Here is a 21,941-nt window from a genome sequence, read left to right on the forward strand (position 1 = left end):
ATAGATACAGCGTGTGTGCGTGTGTGTGTGTGTGTGTGTGTGTGTGTGTGTGTGTCTAGTATTTTTCAAGTACAGACTCAGCATAAGCAAGAGGGCAAGAATTGGGGCCGACACACGGCTAGATGGAAGCTGAGGAGACTTTAACTGCAGAGACAAATATTAGGAATTATTGTATGTTTATTGAACACGATCTTTTTTTTTTTCATCGCAAGATATTCTAAATACATATTAAACATGTTACATTTTTATAAAGTTCTCTTAGTTAAAAGTCAAAGATTGAGTAAAGTTTGGGGAAATGAAGAAGGTGACACTCATCCTCTGTGAAGGTGTACTTCAACCACTTTTACATACTCTTTCTCTTCCCAGAAAGTGTCTGAGGCAAGTGTAGCTTTGCTCAACAGCTTCAAGCTGCAGCTGCCGAAGAGAATGGTGCCAAAGGGAAGTACTGACTGGTTTGTCAACTTTGACTTTCCACATGGACTAAGTGCCTTTTGACCTACTGGACTTATCATTTAGATTGGAATTCCCATATGGGAATCTGAAAAGTGATTAAAGTTTCTAGCACTGAGAAGGCCGATGTGTTTTAAAAGTAACTTTCTTCATAGTTGACCTTTATCGGTCTATAGATTTGTCTTCATGAGTTGACCCATCTGCTGGTTACCTGGACCAGTACAGACAGGCTCAGAACACCTTCAGAGCATAAGCTAGACAGTGACGGCTGAAAGAAACAACGGTTATAGGCAGGGTAGGACAGTTGCCATTAGGTCCACACTGATGAAAGCATCAGTGACATCCCACATTACTTGGCCATGTGGAATTCAGTCATTCATGTATTCGTAAAGCTTTCTTGAACATCTCTTATTTGTTAGACGTAGTATTATGGCTCAGAAATAAGGAAGGTAAATAAAACAGGGTGGCCACTACCCTCAGGAGGTCACATTTTACTAGAATAGAGGGCATTGTAAACATATTAATTATTAATAACCAAATAATAGCTCTTACTTATTTCAAGTAAGTTTCTACTCACAACTCTGTTAGGGAGAATTATTGTCATTTCTTTTCTACAGATGGTTGAACTGAGTCACAGAAAGGTTTTTGTACTTGTGCAAGGGCACAGTTAGTAAATGATGCAGCCAGTATTCTAATGCAGGCTTCGTGTTCTTTACCATGGCCTCGGACAACAGATTCTAAAAGAGAGGTATAAAAGGGATTGGGGGAACCAGCAAGTAGCATGGTGGTTAAGGTGCTGGACACTCCCACCTGGCCGACCATGGTTCAAATCCTGGACCTGGTGGCTTGTTTCTTGCTTTCTCTCTCTGTCTCTATGTGTGTGTGTGTGTCTCTCTCATTAAATTAAAATAAATAAATGAATGAATAAATTAAATTAAATAAATAATTCTTTAGGAAGGGGGGGATCAGAGACCCCTGAGGAGGGATTGACATTGTTTTTAAACTTGTGTTTTACACCTCTCTCCTATATATAACCAGATTAAGAGTTTGGTGAGGGCTACCGGTGACATGGTAGTTAAGATGCCTAGATCCCACATGGCTGGCAACACAGTTCAAGTCCCGTAATCAGAGGCTTGAAAAACATACTGGACATGTGTACCCAAAATCCTAAGGGGAGGATGGAGAAGAAGCGATTGTGGCATGGCCCAATCCCCTCGTTGTGGAGGGGCCCAACCCTCCCGGGGGGGGGGGGGAGCTTCTCACTTTCCATTTCTGTCTCTCTCCAGCAAGTGCAGGCACTCTATAGCAAAAACAAAACAAAAAAAAAGGCTTGCTGCCTTTCCTTTCTGAAGTCTGTCTGCAAACCTCAAACATTACTAAGCAATGACAAAGGAAGTTTGTGAAGACCATGCTTTATAGCCCAAGAGATCATTTTTTTTAGGTGCATTATAAAAATTAACTCAGGCTAGGCCCATAGCCTACTGGATAAGGGAGTTGGATCCTACATGGCCATCAGTGGTTCATATCTCAGTCTTAACAACTTGAAAAATATGTCGGGGGTCACAATACATGGCATAGTGGTTGTGTCACTGGACTCCCACATGGCCAACTGCAGTTCAGGTCCTGGACCCAGTGGCTTGCTTTCTCACTTTCTCTCTCTCTCTCTCTCTCTCTCTCTCTCTCTCTCTCTCTGTCTCTCTGGTGAGCAAATAAAAAATAAACAAATAAAATAAATAATTTAAAATTAAAAAAGAATAAGATGTTGGGTATGTGTGCATGCCTGCCCCAAATCCTGGCAGGATGAGAAAATGGAAGAGAAGGGATTGTGACATGATCGTACCCCATAGGGGGTGCTTTCTCTGTCTCTCTCTGTCTCTTTCTCTGGCTAATGCACATGCCCTGTGGCAACTAAAAAAAATTTAACTCACTGGAAAAGTTGCAATTCTTTACTTATATGAACTGTACATTATGATAATAGAAATCTTATCTTTAAGAATCATCATGAAGTCTTATTAAATAACTACAAGTCCAAAGTATCAAAATGATATTTAAAACACATCTTCATGTTATCTAGCTTATGCAAGTTAAATTGTTGTGCCAGAATTATAAATGCATTGTAATATTCAAAATTTCCACATATATTCATCAAGAACCCAATCACAATAATGTCTCCTATACAGCAGTGCTATAAAACAAAACAAAATAAAACAAAACAAAAAACAAAAACACACTTTGTTGGAAGTGGGGGAAAGGAGTAAAAATCATAATTAGAGCCAGTCTTTCCATAAAATGTATGTCTGTTTAAATGTTAATGATGGTGTAAACAGGAGCACACTGCACTCCGTGGTTACACATCTCACCTATTACAAAGGCATGTGAACCTCTGGCTGGAAAAATAAGGAAATGGGTGAGGAAAACATGCTTTAGACTTTGAACCTGTAGCTACCGACTTTCAAATCAGAACCCAGTTCTTACATTTGAAACTCAACTGATCTAAGCAAATTTTTCGGCTTGCCTACTAATGAGTTTAAAAACGAAGCCCTCCTGTTGTTGCTTGATTTTCTTTCTGCTTCAGTTGTTCTTTCAAATAACATGCTGAAATGCCAAAGAAGCAATTTGCAGAAATGCACTGGTAGCTAAATCTCAGCTGTATGTAGAGCGCACAAGCAGGTGGACCTCACTGGTGTTACCTAAAGTCTCTCTAACATTCTAATATTATTTAGAGGCAAGAAATATCAATGTGTAAGGAAGCGGAAATTCCTAACCTGACTATACAGAAACAGTGTCTTGAGATTCTAGTCTTTATGATCACCAAATTCACTAAAACCGTGCTCTAACATTGACTCGAGAGGAAATTCTTCAACAGAAGACAAATTTGCCTAACTCTCTTACACAAGCTCTTTAAAAAGGTGATATACCATTAGACTTCAGCACTTTCATTAGATTATCTCATTTGATCCATACGACACTATGGGGCAGCTCCTGTATTTCCTTCATTTCATAGATAAGAAAATCAGGACACAGAACTTTGAAGTAACACTGGCCTGTATTTGTGGTTAAGGAGTGTCTGAGGCTGGAATGTGAATGTGGATAAAGCTTCCCAGAGCTTCATACTGTGACACTTTTCCATCTAAAATCTCCAATAGCCATTGGCAGCTAATAACTTATCAATCCAATTAACATGAGACAAATGGGCTCCCGTATATCTCTGGGAAGTAGGCAGTGAATGAAGACATTGAGAAGTGAAAGCATGACTTTTTTTTTCTTTAAACCGGCCTTTTTCAGTTCACCTTATGGGCTGATGATTTCTGTTCGCTCCCATTCCCAGATCCATTCTGCAACCTCTCTTCTTTGTTCTTGTGTTCTCTGGGTTCTAGTTGAGTTCAGCCCATGGGAAGCACTGGCAGAATGAAGGGCAGAGAAAGGAGAGGTCAGTGGATCTCCTCCTCATACCCTTCTACTACCGCGCTCTGGCACTAGCAACATTCTTGCTGCCAAGGGACTGTTCCAGCCTCTTCAGCTTAGGGACTGCCTCAGCCCCTGTGGCTAGTGTCTGGGGGCCTCTGCACCCCTTATTGCTTCTTTTCACTCTACTCAGTTTCTACCCATCCCTTCAGTGAAGTCTCTTCTCTGGAATTGTCTGGAGGAGATTCTGTTTTCTGCTGATACCTGACAGACCTTGTCTTTGTAGTTTTATTCTTCTCTCCTCTCAGCAAGAATCCATTCATGAATTCATTGAACACATTCTCAGTGAACTGGGAGCTCTGTCAAGGGCTGGTGGTGAGGTCCATCCTGGGTAATAGCATGGCCAAGATCCATGCTTTCTTGGAGCATCAAATATTTCATGCCTTCGCTTTCCTCTGCATTTGTCCATTCCCTTCTCCCCACTCATCTCTCTCTCTCTCTCTCTTTTTTTTTCTTAGAGGTTTATGTTATAGGGCACGTGCGCTTGCCAGAAAGACACAGAGAGAAAGCAAGAAATCACCCCCCAGGGAGGATGGCCATGCCATGATCTCTTCTATATCATTCTCCTCTAGGGATCTTGGGCACACATGCACACATGCCCGGCGTGAGTTTAAGCCACTGGGTCTGGGACTCGAACCGCGGTTGACTACATGGGAGTCCAGCGACATAGCCATTATGCTAACTGCTGGTCCTCCCAACCCGTCTCTTGCCAATTATAATTCTTTAAGCCCCAGTTCAAATATCTCTTCTTCAAAATTACAGTACTTAGACTTTCTTCAAGCACTGCAAAGGGCCAGTTTCTGTGCTAACAACAGAGATTCTAACATGAATTCTTAAAGTAGTCACAAATTTCCTCAGCATTCTAGATGTTGTTTCCAAGAATCCATCACTCTGAAAAGTCCACTAGGGCAGATGGAATTTTCCTGAGTAGACTGAAACTATTTACCCCCTTTAAAAGGGCTGGCTTCCCAGACGACAAAGAGATGCTTGTGTTGTAAGATAATTAATGGAAATATTAAAGTATTTTTCCCTAATAATTTTTAAGCAATTAGCAAGGCTTTGGGGTTTTTTTGGTTTAGGGGAGTGGTGTGTTGACAAAAGCAGAAGTTTTCCTTAAACAACTTGTCTTTCTGACTTATGGTTCTAGCTGCCTGAGCTCTTAAACAATTTATGGTAGTGGGAAAGGCGAGATGAAGGTAGTGGAGGCAGGACCCGGGGCGGGGGGGGGGGGGGGGGGGGATGACACTGCTGAAGACTTGGGAGAGGGCAGTGGTTCTGTGTGTCCCCAAGTCAGACCTCTAGGCTCTCAGCCAATGCAAAGCCCCCCCGGGAGGCCAGACCAGGGTGTTCCTGAACTCCCTGCGCCATGGAGGATTCCCTGTGTATACTGTGTTCAATAGCTGTGTCCCCCCACCCCCGTCTGTAAGGGACACAAGTATCAAGACGCCACAATACCTTAACTTCTTCTGACGTTTAGTTTTCAAGTAAAGTAATTACATACTCTCAGCGTCCAATGTTGTTTAATTTCCTAACAGCTGGACAAACTCTTATTTGTTTTCCAACGTCAAGATCATTTAGTTGATATTAACTCAGCTCAAACCTGTATCTAAATTTTTATATGAATCATTAACTTATATTTAAAAAACCCTAAGCTGCTTTTTTTTTTAATTGCCAAAAGGTATATGTGCTCACCAGAGACAGAGAAAGAGAGAGAAAGCAACCAGCAGTGGGGCATGGCCATGCTGCAGTTCGCTTTCCTCAATTTCTCCATTCTATAGGGACTTAAGGAATGAATGCATACATGTCTGGCTTGTTTTTCAAGCTGCTGGGACCAGGAGTCAAACCAAGATTGACCATATGTGATCCAGCTCCCTTAACCACTAGGCTACAGGGTCGCCCCCCACCCCAGATGGTTTTGAAAGAAATTAGATTGCTGTCAATAAGAGTACTCCTTCCAAAAGGGCTTTTAGTTTTCCTGTCTGCTTGTTCATATAGCAGGAGAGAAATATAGAGAAAAAACAAGAGGGAGAGAGAGAGTCAATTGACAAGATTATCAAATCATTATTTAGGGCAAGAGTTGGCAAACTCTGTCTCACAGGCTATACCCAGCCCACTACATGCTTTTCTATGGCTCATGAACTAAGGATAATTTTTATACTTTCATACGGTTGGGAAAAAAAATCAAGAGAATAATACTTTGTGACATATGTAAATTGCATGAAATTTAAATATCAGTGTTCTCATAAAGTCTTATCAGAACACAGACACACACATTTGTTTATGTGGTTGCTTCTGTGTTCCAATGCAGAGTTGGGTAGTTTCAATTATGACCCCCAAAGTCTAAAGTATTTGCCATCTGGGCCTTTATGGAAGTTTGCTAACCCTTGAGATAAGTGAAAGTGGTGATTTTTATCCCTGGGCTTTGTGCTTGACTTCCAAAGAGAAGATCTAGTCATCTAATACCTAGATTTATTTATCTTTATATAAGAAGTAGATGATAGCTATTACTCAGGAGTAGAGTTGGCATCAGAATAGACAAAATCCAAAAAGGGGGCCATTTCTACCAGTTAAACAGAAATCAATACATGTTGAATGAGCTTAGACTGACACAGGAAGTTCTCCCTGAGGCATTATAATAGTAATAGCTTCCATTTATAGAGCTCTTAGTATCTCCCTGTACTTCCTTAGTGACTTAATTAATCCTCAGTACAACCCTGAAAGGTGAATATTTTTTAAACGTTAAGAAGGTAGTACTAGCAGTTGAAATTCAGAAATCAAAAGCTGTGTTCGATGTGACTCTAGAGGCAATAGATTGTAGAGGAGGTGCTTTTACAGTATGACACAAAGGGCTGGGTTTTCTGCCCACCTGATGTGAGGTCTAGGCTTGTGGCAAATAAAAAGATCAACTTGACAGAGTCATTACAAGAAATGAGTGACGGGGGCCAGCAAGTGGCATGATGGTTAAAGGCACTGAACTCCCACATGGCCAACCACGGTTCAAGTCTCGAACCTGGTGGCTTGCTTTTTTTCTAGTGGTTCTGTGTGTCCCCAAGTCAGACCTCTAGGCTCTCAGCCAATGCAAAGCCCCCCCGGGAGGCCAGACCAGGGTGTTCCTGAACTCCCTGCGCCATGGAGGATTCCCTGTGTATACTGTGTTCAATAGCTGTGTCCCCCCACCCCCGTCTGTAAGGGACACAAGTATCAAGACGCCACAATACCTTAACTTCTTCTGACGTTTAGTTTTCAAGTAAAGTAATTACATACTCTCAGCGTCCAATGTTGTTTAATTTCCTAACAGCTGGACAAACTCTTATTTGTTTTCCAACGTCAAGATCATTTAGTTGATATTAACTCAGCTCAAACCTGTATCTAAATTTTTATATGAATCATTAACTTATATTTAAAAAACCCTAAGCTGCTTTTTTTTTTAATTGCCAAAAGGTATATGTGCTCACCAGAGACAGAGAAAGAGAGAGAAAGCAACCAGCAGTGGGGCATGGCCATGCTGCAGTTCGCTTTCCTCAATTTCTCCATTCTATAGGGACTTAAGGAATGAATGCATACATGTCTGGCTTGTTTTTCAAGCTGCTGGGACCAGGAGTCAAACCAAGATTGACCATATGTGATCCAGCTCCCTTAACCACTAGGCTACAGGGTCGCCCCCCACCCCAGATGGTTTTGAAAGAAATTAGATTGCTGTCAATAAGAGTACTCCTTCCAAAAGGGCTTTTAGTTTTCCTGTCTGCTTGTTCATATAGCAGGAGAGAAATATAGAGAAAAAACAAGAGGGAGAGAGAGAGTCAATTGACAAGATTATCAAATCATTATTTAGGGCAAGAGTTGGCAAACTCTGTCTCACAGGCTATACCCAGCCCACTACATGCTTTTCTATGGCTCATGAACTAAGGATAATTTTTATACTTTCATACGGTTGGGAAAAAAAATCAAGAGAATAATACTTTGTGACATATGTAAATTGCATGAAATTTAAATATCAGTGTTCTCATAAAGTCTTATCAGAACACAGACACACACATTTGTTTATGTGGTTGCTTCTGTGTTCCAATGCAGAGTTGGGTAGTTTCAATTATGACCCCCAAAGTCTAAAGTATTTGCCATCTGGGCCTTTATGGAAGTTTGCTAACCCTTGAGATAAGTGAAAGTGGTGATTTTTATCCCTGGGCTTTGTGCTTGACTTCCAAAGAGAAGATCTAGTCATCTAATACCTAGATTTATTTATCTTTATATAAGAAGTAGATGATAGCTATTACTCAGGAGTAGAGTTGGCATCAGAATAGACAAAATCCAAAAAGGGGGCCATTTCTACCAGTTAAACAGAAATCAATACATGTTGAATGAGCTTAGACTGACACAGGAAGTTCTCCCTGAGGCATTATAATAGTAATAGCTTCCATTTATAGAGCTCTTAGTATCTCCCTGTACTTCCTTAGTGACTTAATTAATCCTCAGTACAACCCTGAAAGGTGAATATTTTTTAAACGTTAAGAAGGTAGTACTAGCAGTTGAAATTCAGAAATCAAAAGCTGTGTTCGATGTGACTCTAGAGGCAATAGATTGTAGAGGAGGTGCTTTTACAGTATGACACAAAGGGCTGGGTTTTCTGCCCACCTGATGTGAGGTCTAGGCTTGTGGCAAATAAAAAGATCAACTTGACAGAGTCATTACAAGAAATGAGTGACGGGGGCCAGCAAGTGGCATGATGGTTAAAGGCACTGAACTCCCACATGGCCAACCACGGTTCAAGTCTCGAACCTGGTGGCTTGCTTTTTTTCTTCCTCTCTCTCTCTCTCTCTCTCTCTCTCTCTGCCTCTCTCTGATCAAACTGAAAATAATAATGATAATGATAATAATAATAAAGTTAAATAAAATAATTCTTTAAAAAAAGGAAATCAGTGACGTAACTTATGGGAAAATACCTAACTGTCTGACAAGTTGTGGTTGACCAATAAATGTTGGTTGGTTTCCTTCCTCCTTTTAACCTAATGAAATTTCCTATTTACCAAGATGTATCTGAGATATGCATAAAGAAGGGTCAGAAGAGAACAGTATTTAGTAAAATAGTTACCAAAAAAGACTATAAAGAGTGGGTACAGGGTGGACAGGGACAGAGGTGGAAGCACTGCTTCACTAGTAAATGTGTTAATTATCAAAAATTTAAACATTTGTAGTAAGGCTTAATTTGGGACTTAGACATTTTAGAGTCCCTGTAGTGGACGGACCTTCCCAACTTTGTATGATAGTTGTTCCCCATCCCTGATACCGATTTTACTCTATTCCATTCTTTTTTTTTTTTTTTTTCATTTCATTCTTTTTTCCCCTTTCATTGGAATTAATTTGACCATTAATTTGAAAGCATAATAATCCCAATTTCTATGTTTATACTGACTCCTAGGGATACTTGTCATCTTCAGTCTGTGATCCATTTTTTATTTAATTTTCATTTATTTTATACATTCAATCACTATGCATCGCTAAGCTTGTAAAGTGAATTTACCCAACATGAAATACACTTCAGACCAGTCCAGCTGAGAATATATACACGCTATTATCAACAGGTAATAAGCCATCTCTATGTCCCACAAATGCCTTGCCTCTCTGTTTTTCTCCCTAATTTCCGTCCCTACCCTTTTTTCCTCTCCCACCTTCCTTTCACACTGTCTCCAGTGTCCATAACTATTTTTAATGCTTTTATATTTCAGTGTACCAGTCGGTATATGTTAAGTGGAGACATACAATATCTCCCTTTCATAGCCTGGCTTGCTACACTCAGTAATAAATCTTCCATATTCATCACTTTCTATCAAATCCAGGGTCTTGTTGTTTTTTTATGGCTGAATAGTATTCCATAGAGTATATGTGCCACACTCTTGTGATCCTTTATTTATTTATATTTTGTGGAAAGTTGTTGTTGTTTTTTTTTTTTGTTTTTTTTTTTTTTTTTTTTTTTTTTTTTTGGAAGCTTTTTTTTTTTTTTTTTTTTTTTGCTATAGGACACGTGTGCTCACTAGAAAGACAGAGAGAGACAGAAAAAAAAAGAAAGCGAGAAATCATTCCCCAGGGGGGATGACCACGCCACAATCCCTTCTCCATTCTCCTCTCGAGATATCTTGGGCACGCATGCACACGTGCGCAGCGTGAGTTTAAGCCACCAGGTCCCAGACTTGAACTGCGGTCAACTAGTCAACTACATGAGAGTCCAGTGACAACCATTAGACCAGCTGCTGGTCCCTGTAATTCATTATTATAACCAAAATTTAGCTTCTGAAGAGGTCATGATAGCTGATTTTCATATAATTTTCTATATATGTTTATTTGAATCCAGTAACATAACTAGTACAAACACATACATTCTATAGTAAGTAAAATTCTATTTACCAGTGTTGTATCTAATCACATATTTGGGAATTAAAATATTTTTTCTAAACTTACAAAAACTACTTAATGGCTTATGACTATGGAGAAAAATATAGCTAAGTCCCTTTGCAAAATATACAGCCCTGTGTGTCCTGTATCCTTCTTCCCTTCTTGGCTCACCTCTAGACACCCACTGTTTCCCCCTCCACCACTGCTAAACCACTTACTGGTCTCAGTGTCCCATGCTGATTGACACCTACGTGTTTGTCACTTTGTAGATGCTTTGTAAATATTTGAAAAACTGATGAATGGCTGAAAAGTTTGAATAACTCATAAGCTTTCTGATGTTGGTTTAATTTTCCAGAATTGTGTTTCTATTGGAGAGAAACCAGATAAACTAAATTACTTAACATAAGTACACTCCATTTCTCTTAATAATTATGTATTTTTTAAAGAATTATTTTATTCAACTTTATTTATTGATTTATTGATTTATTTTAATTTGACCAGAGAAAGACAGAACAAGAGAGAAAGGTAAAGTGAGAAAGCAAGTCACCAGGTCCGGGTCTTGAACCACGGTCATCCATGTGGGAGTGCAGCACCCATAACCACCATGCCACCTCTAATAATTACATATTTTTTCAGAATTGTTAAATTGACTGTTATAAGCTGGTCTCTTCTGAGTTTAGTTAATGTGGAAGAAACTAACCTGTAAGTGAATTGGTGAAAATCATGAACCATGGCATGGGACATACAAAATGTACAGAAGCACTCAAGAACTACAAACAACTTAACTCTCTTCCAATCACATGACTAACAGTTTCTGGCTCTAAACTTTGTCTCTGGACACCAATAACCTTTCCAAAATTCTGTTTTCATTCTCTTCATGAAGAGCTCAGAGATCAGATTCTATTAATTAGGACAATATTTAAAGTACTTCATCAACTGGTCCCCATATACTATTTTTGAACCATTTCTTTGAGCTCTTTTTCCAGGCTAGTCAGTTTCTAGGAGGTATATCCTCCATCCATTTCTACTTTCAAATCTTCAGCCATGTTCATTCCATGAAATAAGTCTTCTGGGCTTGTTTATTTTTAAAAAAGGTTTGTTTTGCTTATGCCAATTAAAATTCTATATATCATAAAAGTCTAAATAAAACTCATCTCTTTCCCATAATCTTTCTTGACACCTGCTGTTTATACCATAACATCTAATGATGTTATGTCTACATGTGCCATAATTGCTTCCACTTGAATTTCATTTATACATCTTGTCTCCTCAAATAGAAGGATGTTCTTCTGAGACATAGCTTTGGTTTTCTCTTTCTTTATGACTTCTCCTAATGCCTACCACAGAGCTGACTGGACTGAAGAGGTGTGCTAAGAATACCAATTAAACTGAATTTTCTGGAAAGCATTTTCAAATTGGGAGGAAGAATATGAACAGAATGAATATTCTATCTGCCATGGTTGATATTTATTTTTTGGTACCTAAAGTAATCCCCACAAAATGCTGCTGGCTGTTTATTATTCACCTTTACTTTTAGAGGTGAACACACAGATGCTCATGAAAGTTCAGTCATTAGCTCACTGTCACACAGCTAGTATGTGACAAAGCTGGAATTTGAAACTACATCCACTTAAGATCAAAGCTTTAGTTCTCTCTCTTCACTCAGTGTTTTACAATGGTGACAATCTTTAAAACGGAATAATATTAAATGTTAGTATGCATTCTTAGCAGGAAATTTGATTAAAAATTAGTTTTGCCTATAAAATGATATTACCATTTTTCTTTTAAAATAAAAATTAAAATTGCATATGGGAGAGCTTCTCTTTATCAAATAAAATATGGAAACATAAGAAGAGTTGTTAGGAAAATGAAGTTAGTAGTTAGAGAAAATTGGGTCAGCACTGTAGCCTAGTAGTTACGAGAGCTGAATCCCTCACGGCCAAAATGTAGTTTGAATCCTAGCCCTGGTGGCTTGAAAAACACGTGTGTATGTGTGTGTGTGTGTGTGTGTGTGTGTGCGCGCACACACATGCGCACGTGTGCCTAAAATCCAAACAGGATGAGAAAATGGAGAAAAAGGGATTGTGGCATGATTGTGCCCATTGGAGGGTACTTTCTCTCTCTCTCTCTCTCTCTCTCTCTCCCCCTCCCTCCCTCCCCCTCTCCTCTTCTCTGCAAACAATTAAACAACAATTTGTATCCTCTGGCAATTAAAAAAAACAAATAAAACCTTGCACAGCTTAGTTAACTAACAAGGAAATTCTTAGTTTAAACAGATTTCAGGCTTCTAAACTTCTTAGAGAGTCAGCAAGACTATCAAGGTATATTGTCTTTCTTTTTCTTTTCAAGTTTTTTTATTTATTGCTTACCTGAGAGAGAGAGAAATATCCCCAAGAATCCCCATGTTGCAATCCACCATCAGCCTTAGCCAGCCAGGATCACAGTGCCCTGTGCCCAGCATGTACAGGGAGACCTTGGGATCCTCTCACATGGCCTTGGCATTGTGGAGCCCTCTGTCACTGCTGGGCCACTGTGGTGGCCAAGGTGTATTTTCTACTGTCTGGGGGAAAAGTTCTATAAAAGATTCAGATTTTCTTTCTTTCCTTCCTCCTTTCTTTCCTTCTTTCTTTCCTTCTTTTCTTTTCTTTTCTCTTCTTTTCTTTCTTTTCTTTCTCTTCTTTCTTTCTCTTCTTTCTTTCCTTCCTTTCTTTCTTGTTTAACTTTAGAAGACAACCTAAGATAGTGTGTTTTTAGTTTCTAATACTTTCCAAAACAAAGTCTTGGAAGTAGATCAAGAAGGTAAAGTAAAAAAAAAAAAAGAAAATGTGTTAAATCCTAGTTCCTTGGGGCCAGCAGTTAGTGTAATGGCTATATCGCTGAACTCCCATATAGCCGACTGCGGTTCGAGTCCTGGACCCGGTGGCTTAAACTCACACAGGGCACATGTGCATGTGTGCCCAAGTTCCTGAGAAGAGAATGGAGGAGAAGGGATTGCGGCATGGCCACCCTCCCAAGGGGTGATTTCTCACTTTCTGTCTCTCTGTCTCTCTCTGTCTTTCTGGCGAGTGCACGCGCCCTACAGCAAAAAAAAAAAAAAAAAAAAAAAAACCTCTCTCCCCCCCCAAAAAAAAATCCTAGTTCCTTTTTCTTCCTCTAAACCTCCACCACATTACCATGTTCCCTGTTCCTATGTCCACACCTACCCTGGAAACACAGTATTTATCTTTATTTTCTGTTGAGCCTTTTCTCTCTCTTCTATTTCTTTCTCTTTTTTAATAATTATTTATTTAATTGCATTTATTCATTCACTTATTTTAATTTGACCACAGAGAGATACACAGAGAGAGGGAAAGTGAGAAAGCAAGCCACCAGGTCTGGTATTCAAACTGCAGTCGACCATGTGGGAGTGTCCAGCGCCTTAACCACCACACCACCTGCTGGTCCCTTCTCTTCTATTTCTCACTGAGTAACACACACCTGTGCTGTGTAGCAGGGTGCCAGGGAAAGGTAGACTGCATCTCCAGAGGAATGGCAGCCAGAAAGGAAGATCCAGCCTGTCTCACAGCAGGATGACTCCCCCTGAGAAACTTTCAAGGTCCTTTTGTGATATGACTACAGAAAAAATACATTTTATTGACATCTTTGTCTCCAGTTATTTGCACGGTTTCTCCTGCCTACAAGATCTAGAAACTCACTTGCTAAGTCATAACCATGTAGTCCTCTAGCTGACAGCTGTCATTCCTAAGCTGGAAAATAAGAGGAAGGGGAAGGATGAAGGGGAGGCAAGGGGCTTTCTGAGGAGGCTGAAGCTTCCCTTACATAGAAAAACCATTTCCCTTTCTTCTAACCCCGGGCTTGTTTTAATTTCAAGCTATTAATTTTGAAAGAGCTAATCAGTTGTCACAGGCATACACACACTCCCAGGACTGCAAAAATACCTGCCCCTTTCCAGTCAACCCCAAAGTGATAGTGACTTATATGTGGAATGTGCACTTAGTCTGAAAAACCCAAGCCCTTTCTGTGAGATAGTTTGTGGAGATTATTCAGTAGAGCTTTCTAATTCATACTAATGGCTGGGAGGCCCACAAGTGTTCTAACAGCTTCACGACTGAGCAGGACAGTGAACACATTTTTTTAAAGCACAGACTTTAGGAAGAGATTCCACAAAGCTTATTTTACCCATTTATTTGGACAAGTATCATTTTGTTTGGGTGTTTATCATTCACAATGGGGTGCTATTGGAAATGTCCTGTGCCCCTAAGTTGAAGTAAGGTTTACGTAGCATGAGCACTCATAGCTGCTCTGATACTGGGAAGCAGGATGGATGTCTGCATTTAAATGAGAATTATTTGGTTTGGCTTAGTGAAGCAAGAATTAACTGTTAGCTATAGCACTTAACCCACTACTGTGAAGTATCTATCTTTATTAAAGAACTCTAATACATTCTTGGCAAGTCACAGCAACCTAGACATTTGAGGGAATTGGGAAGAAAGACCATTGATTCTAATTGAAATGACAGCAGGAACTGAGCATAATGCAATAATCTGCATTGAAATGTGACCACTATCTCAATTAGGCCTCGTCTTCTACTGAAATGGCCAACCAGATTTTCATTGACCTTGCAAGAGTCTTGACCACCTTAAATTCCACTCTGGAGATTCCATTTCCATTATGGGGTCCTCTCTCAAGGGAAAACACAACTTCAGCATTATTAAGTGCCAAACCCAGTGGAGCAACCCCTTGGAGTTCTGCCATCCAAGTCAACTGTAGTGTTGACCCAACTGAGATTATGAAATATCTTGGGAACACTATAATCCCAGGGGACATGGTTGCAAAAAGATCTGTTTACCCTTACTTAATTTTAACTCATCTTTCCAGAAAGCCTTTCTCAGACTACAGTGTATTCAGTACCATAACTGAAATACACTCATCATAAAAATGAGTTGATTTTATTAGGGCCGTTATAATATCAGAGATAGAGAAAGAGCATAGGAAACTGGAGAAGTAACTGATACTAGTTTTTCAAATAGAAAATTTATTTTATATGCTATATCACAGTATCCCTATTTTATTTTAGTGCCTAACTCACAAAGATATTAATATACTTTATTTAAAAATGCCATTTATTATTTATGTATCTCAGGTTCTAAATTTTATAAATTTTAAAATATGCTTTTTCTCAATAATAAGAGAAAAAAATCTTTTTTTTTCTCAATAACAAATGCCAGAAATTCATTCTGATAGAATTATTTTTTGGTTTCTTTCTATAGATCCTTGTTATTCTTTGCTAACCTAATATTTTAAGAGGTAAAGCAATTTTATAGTGCTAGAATTGAAAGGAACATGAGCATCTCTAGGTCACATTCTCTTCAAGGAATTTGTTTCCTACCCAGAATTCAAGATTTAGAAATCAGAAGAAGACTAAATGAACTCAAAGAGTTGCATGTCACTGAGAGAGCCATTTGATAAAGTGGATCAAGAGGTTGGAGAGTGGCCCATAGTGAAGCACAGTGCTCTGCGAAGCTGGCTCTCATGGGAAAGTTCTGGGTTCTTTCTCTCTCTCCCTCTCTCTCGCTCATGGAAGAAATAAATAGACTTTGGGGGTCAGACGATACAGAGGTCAAATGTGACACTCTGTGAGACTGAATCACATGGATCACATGGGAGGGTTCAGGTCTGAAAGCCTCCTTGAGTATGCTGGGCACACAAATGCCCCTGATCCAGGACTGACTGAGATTCAGGATGATTGTGACACCAGGACCCTGTTCAGGGCACGATCTCTCGGTCTGTCTGTCTTTCTCACTCATGGAAGATTTAAGTGAATGAGTCAACTTTGAAAATAAATAAATAAACGAATCTGTTCATTTGTTTTATTTTTAGAGAGAAGTTTTTGTGTTTTATTTGTTTGTTTGTTTTTGCCATAAGGTATGTACACTTGCCAGAGATACAAAGAGACAGAAAATGAGAAATCACCACCACCCCCCGGGTGGTGGGGGGGAATGGCCACACCACAATCTCTTCTCTATTCTCTTCTCAGGATTTTGGACACACATACACACACGTACCCATAATGAGTTTTCTAAGTCTCTGGGTCTGGGACTTGAACCATAGCCGACTATGTGGGAGTCTAGCACATAACCATTATACCATCTGCTGGTCCTAATAGATGAACTTTAAAACAAACAAAGAAAAAAGGTAAATCAGACCTCAGATCCAGTACGTGCTCATGACTGTTAGGACAGTTATATAATATATTGAGCAATTATTTGGTGAAGATGTGTCTGGGGAACATACAGGCACCTTGGGAAGTGATACCAAGACTTCAGTCGCCCTCAGTCAATTCTGACAAACCCCCGTATGTGTCGTTAGGGAAGTGAGCATGTTCCTTAAAGATGCCCCGTAGTTCTGGCCCAGCGTTTCTCTGTTCCTGTTATCACAGCCATATTCCAGCTGAGGTAACGCTATGTAAATATACCTGTTACCTATCAAAATGAATGTCACAGTACATTTCCTCCACAGGGGACAGCTTCTGCAGATAAATGAGGCACCTACATCTGGATAGTCACCTACTCTAAAAATCCCCTGGGTTGTTACAAATGCTCCAAATTTATAGTCGCTGCTTTTAGGGTGTTTGAGTGTATGGGAGGCTGTCAATCAAAAAATGGAGCTTAACATTAGCTTAACATGTAAATGTTAAGTAATGTGACTTTTGATATTAAAATACAATTCCTTTTCTTTCTCTGCAGTAAGCTCAGAAATGGAGTGGAACAAGTTAATTAAAATACTGGTGGCTTAATACTTTCTAGTCACTGATAGTTTCCAATCAGCACTTCTCTGGAGCATTCTTTGTCATTGTGAAGCTAATCTGAAGTCAATAGAAAGACTCTTTAAAAAGAAAAAAAAATAACTCTACGTTCTTTCTGCAGTCTTTTTAAAGATGAAGGTAACAGTTTTGTAGACTGTTCATGAATGCTTTCTCCCCTCTCTGCTTCCATAAGGAGAAATGTCACATTTTATAAGCACATGCCTAGAAAATAGCTTTATCAGCAGGGATCAGCTTGTCTTTACCTTGCATATCTATGAACTGTCTACCTACCAGCAATCAGCTGACTCCTGAGGAATAAATAACACTCTTTAAAAAAAAAGTTTATGTTTGATCCTTGATATCCTAGAAATAGAAATATGCAGGAAGAGATTTATTTATATGTCAGCTTCTTTGTTCTCTGTGGAATTAGTTGAAAAATTATTTAAAAACTAACAGATTTCGGGACCAGCAGTTAGCGTAATGGCTATGTCGCTGGACTCCCACATAGTCGACGGCGGTTCGCATCCCGAACCCAGTGGCTGAAAACACGCCGGGTGCGTGTGCATGCGTGCCCAAGATCCCAAGAGGAGAATGGAGGAGAAGGGATTGTGGCATGGCCATCCCCCCTAGGGGGTGATTTCTCACTTTTTATCTCTCTGTCTGTCTCTGTCTGGTGAGCACACACACCCTATAGCAAAAACCTCTCTTAAAAAAACAAACAAACAACAACAAAAAAAAATTAACAGATTTCTTTGTACAAGTAGAATGTAATCATGGAATGTTCCTCTCCCAGAAGTGGCAAACTGGTCACTCAGTCACATCTCCACTGTAGATCTGCTTGTTGGTTCTACATATTTTTGGTTAATTGAATTTGATTTGGATCCATTTATACAAACTGGAAATTTCACATAGAAATATGGATGAGGAGCCAGCCAGTGGCATGGTAGCTAAGGTGGCTGGATCTCACATGGCTTACTGTGTGGTTCAATTTCTGGACCTAGTAGCTTGTAAAACATACCGGGTGTGTGTGTGTGTATCTGCTTCCCAAATCCCAGGAGGAGAACGGAGAAGGGATTACGGCATGCTCATCCCTCTAGGAGGGTGATTTCTTATTTTTTTTCTCTCTCTCTCTCTCCTTGTGATGAGCGCATGAAAAAAAGAGTCTGCCAGTATTGAGTTTCTATTATCTCCAGATAAAGTGGCACCTACTATTTTTAGATAAAACTCAAGGCCCCCCAGTACCTCCTTTAGATGGGGGGACGATCCCCTTATATCGAACATAATCTTTTGGTCACGCTCTTTGAAGATAGGCCCTGCAATTTGCTGTAGTCCTTTTCTCATCCCCACTCTACCCCTTTACAAATCACAAAATCAAATCCTCTTGTAGGCTTATGAAAGACATTTGATTTTGTGTTCCTTGCTTTTGAGAAAGAAGTGTTTGAGGACCAGACATGGTGGCACAGCAGTAATGCAATACTCCCTAATGCTGAGACCATATGGGAAGGTCCCAGGCTCACCTGCCGAGGTCACCCTGTGCATGCTGGCCATGCCTGTGTGCCCATGATCCTGGCTGACTGGGGCTGGAGACTGGATCATAGTGTGAAGATCCCGTTAGGGTTTCCTCCCTTTCTCTGAGTCTCTGTCTCTGTCTCCCTCTCTCATAGAGGAAATTAAGTTTAAAAAACCCACTTTATAATATCATAATCTTTATTAGTAATAACAAGAAGGAAACTATGATAAATGCTCTGTTGAGTTCCTTGAGAAATTTTCCTTCCCAAGAAAATAAGCCATCATTCACTGAGCACCTAGCCGTGCCAGGCACTTTTCTTACTCTTTTTCGTGTGATCATCATAACAACTCCTTCAAGTAGATATTCTACAAACAGGGGATATACAGCTCCAAGAGTCTGAACAGCTGGTCTAAGCTCACACAGTGCCTAAATGGTGGAGCTACTGCATTTCGAGGCCTGCCTGGATCCAAAGTCCAACTCTTCCACTAATCTCCCAAAGACTTCAGGTGACTCTATGTAAAATGTTATTCCTCTTAGCACATCCTTGTCAAAAGTAAGGAGTTGAGTAGAGGTTGAGGAGGGTTAAGGGGAAAAGGGAATTTTCATTTTTTCCCTCAATTGCTACATCATCATCTCCTTCTTAATACTACAATAAAAGTACCTGTGTTGGGTTTTTTGTTTTTTTTTTTTTTTTTTTTTTTTTTGAAGATGTTTTTGCTATAGGGCGCATGCGCTCGCCAGACAGAGACAGAGAGACAGAAAGCGAGAAATCACCCCCCAGGGGGGATGGCCACCCCGCAATCCCTTCTCCTCCATTCTCCTCTCAGGATCTTGGGCACGCATGAACACATGCCCCAGCATGAGTTTTAAGCCACTGGGTCCAGGACGCGAACCGCGGTTGACTACATGGGAGTCCAGCAACATAGCCGTTAGGCTAACTGCTGGTCCCCCGTGTTGATTTTTGAGATTACTCAGGACAAGTTGTAAAGCCTGACTTATGCGTGGCTTCTGTAGATACTCGACTAGCACCCACGTGACTTTTTTTCTTTCATTGGCTGTGTATTCTGCCCCTTTAATACTGCACAGCTGTATAGAGCTCAATTTGTAATAAATGTGGTTTAGTGCAAACCATACATACATAATGGTCTTTGATTTCCCCCTAGGCTTTGAAAATCTCTCTTAATTATCTGCCCGTAGGCTCGGAATTTCTTTGCCAAGTCTGTCTTCATTTACTGAAGTGTCTCCAGAGTACTGCTTTTAGAGCCATTTCTTCAGAAGTGGAAACTGGCTCAAGCCCTCATGTTGAAGAAGGTCAACGTGGTACGAACTAACTTAAACTTACTCTGGTAAAGAAGTCCCTCAAGAAGGGGCCCTCTGTGCCCACTCTTCTTAAGAAAAGTTGTAAAATTGGTAGAAAGAGAGGCGAAGAACACTGTATGAACCAGAGATGGGGGAAATAACAATTTAGTTGAGCTGATTACCTGGCAAAGAAAAGAGGCCTTCCTTCTACTCTGTGCACCTCCAAATTTCTACTTGCCCCAAGAACCTTACAGAACCTTCCTGATACCTTCATCAAAAATTCTTTCATCAGGGACCAGCAGTTAGCATAATGGCTATGTCGCTGGACTCCCACATAGTCGACCGCAGTTCGAGTCCCGGATCCAGTCGCTTAAAACTCACGCCAGGCGCCTGTGCGTGCGTGCCCAAGATCCCGAGAGGAGAATGGAGGAGAAGGGATTGCGGCATGGCCATCTCCCCTGGGGGGTGATTTCTCGCTTTCTGTCTCTCTGCCTCTCTTTCGCTGTTTGTCTGGGGAGCGCACGCGCCCCTTTTTGTGTGGGGGAGCGCGCGCCCCTTAAAAAAAAAAAAAAAAAAAAAAAAAAAAACTCTTCAAAAAAAAATTCTTTCAGCAATCAAGTTATTCATTCAAGGTTTCTTTGAACCCATATGTAATATGACACTTTTCCATCTATCTCTGTCCCTTTCCCCTGCTTTAGTCTTACTTTTTCACACTTAGCACTGCCTCATTATATTTTTGTTTCTATATTTTTATTTGTTGTTGTTTATGTCTTTCGCCTATGTATACACTGAAGACAAGGACCTGGCTACATCCCTAGCACTTTGTACATGGAACACAGTAGGAAAGAAAACTTATTGAGTGCCTATGATGTATTTAAGATCTAAAAATGATTAAGACATGAGTCCCACCTTCAAGGCATTCCTAGACTTTTTAGAAAGACAGATATAAGAATAAGTGCAACTCATACCCTGAGAACTTGACTTGTATTTATTACTTTAGCAAAAGTGGTTTAACTGATTACCTGTTGTACTCCAAGGGTGTGATGGTTAATTTTATGTATCACCTTGACTTAGCCATTGAGTGCCCAGATATTTGGCCAAATATCCTTCTAAGTGTGCTTGTATTTGGACACTTAAATTGGTAGACTGCATGAAGCAGGTTGCCGTAATGTGGCTGATCCCCATCTAACCAGCCAAAGCACTGACTAGAACAAAAAGGCTTACCCTTCCAAAAGTAAGAGAGAACTACTACTCCTGCCTGATTTTGAGCTGATCAGTCTTTTCCGACCTTCAGAATCAGACTGAAACACCACTTCCTTTTGGGTCTTTAGCCTGTGGGCTTTCAGATGGGAACTACACTGGATCTACACTTGCCAACTGCAGAACATGGGAATTTTTAAGCCTTCATAATTGTATGAGTCAGTTCCTTATTGCTTTTGCTTCTCTGAACCCTGGCTAATACAGTGCGCCAGTGTGCAAGCTCCTGTTTCTCCAAGAGGCAGATGCCCATGGAATTAGATGGTCAAGAGGTTTTCTGAGGGGCAGCCCCCCAGTGACACAGTGGAAACACACTGCTCTGCAAGGCTGACCCACATGTTTATGTGCCAGGACATTCCTGAACATGGCAAGTGCACACGTGCCTGTGATCTGGGCCACCTGAGACTGGGTGAAAGATGCTGTTGGGAGTGCCCGTCCCTCTGACTCTCTCTTCCTATATAGCTCTGTATCATTCCTGGTAGAAAGAAAGAATTTTTGTTTGTTTGTTTGATTTTTAGAAGAAACGTACTTAGGAGAGAGCCTGTGAGTGTAAAGGATGAAGTAGGAAACAGTAAGAGTAGATAGGGGAAGTTGCAGCCTGTGAGGCAGCTCTGAGACCTAGGAAAGGAGAAAGGGAACGAAGGAAAGGGCACAAGAGTTTCCGACCAAACACAGTTCTGAGGATGTTTTGACCAGCCCCATGGAGAGTCCCTGAGGCAAAGATGTCCATGTGAGGAATCCCCTATTAGGTAGGAATGGCCCAACTCTCTC

The 21,941-nt window shown here is 40.3% G+C and overlaps 1 protein-coding gene and 1 long non-coding RNA gene across 2 annotated transcripts in view; one reads left to right on the forward strand and one right to left on the reverse strand.

Annotated features, from left to right (window-relative positions):
* Positions 1 to 12,739, reverse strand: part of LOC114008308 (uncharacterized) — a 15,368-nt gene extending 2,629 nt beyond the window's left edge. The window contains exon 1 of the long non-coding RNA XR_003549868.1: positions 12,669 to 12,739. This is a non-coding gene — a long non-coding RNA (uncharacterized LOC114008308). The remainder of the gene's footprint in view (positions 1 to 12,668) is intronic.
* Positions 1 to 21,941, forward strand: part of RASGEF1B (RasGEF domain family member 1B) — a 607,920-nt gene that overhangs the window by 510,671 nt on the left and 75,308 nt on the right. The gene's annotated exons all lie outside the window — the stretch shown is intronic.

This window comes from Tupaia chinensis, unplaced genomic scaffold (genome assembly GCF_000334495.1).
Source record: "Tupaia chinensis unplaced genomic scaffold, TupChi_1.0 Scaffold000318_1, whole genome shotgun sequence".
Lineage (NCBI taxonomy): Eukaryota > Metazoa > Chordata > Mammalia > Scandentia > Tupaiidae > Tupaia > Tupaia belangeri.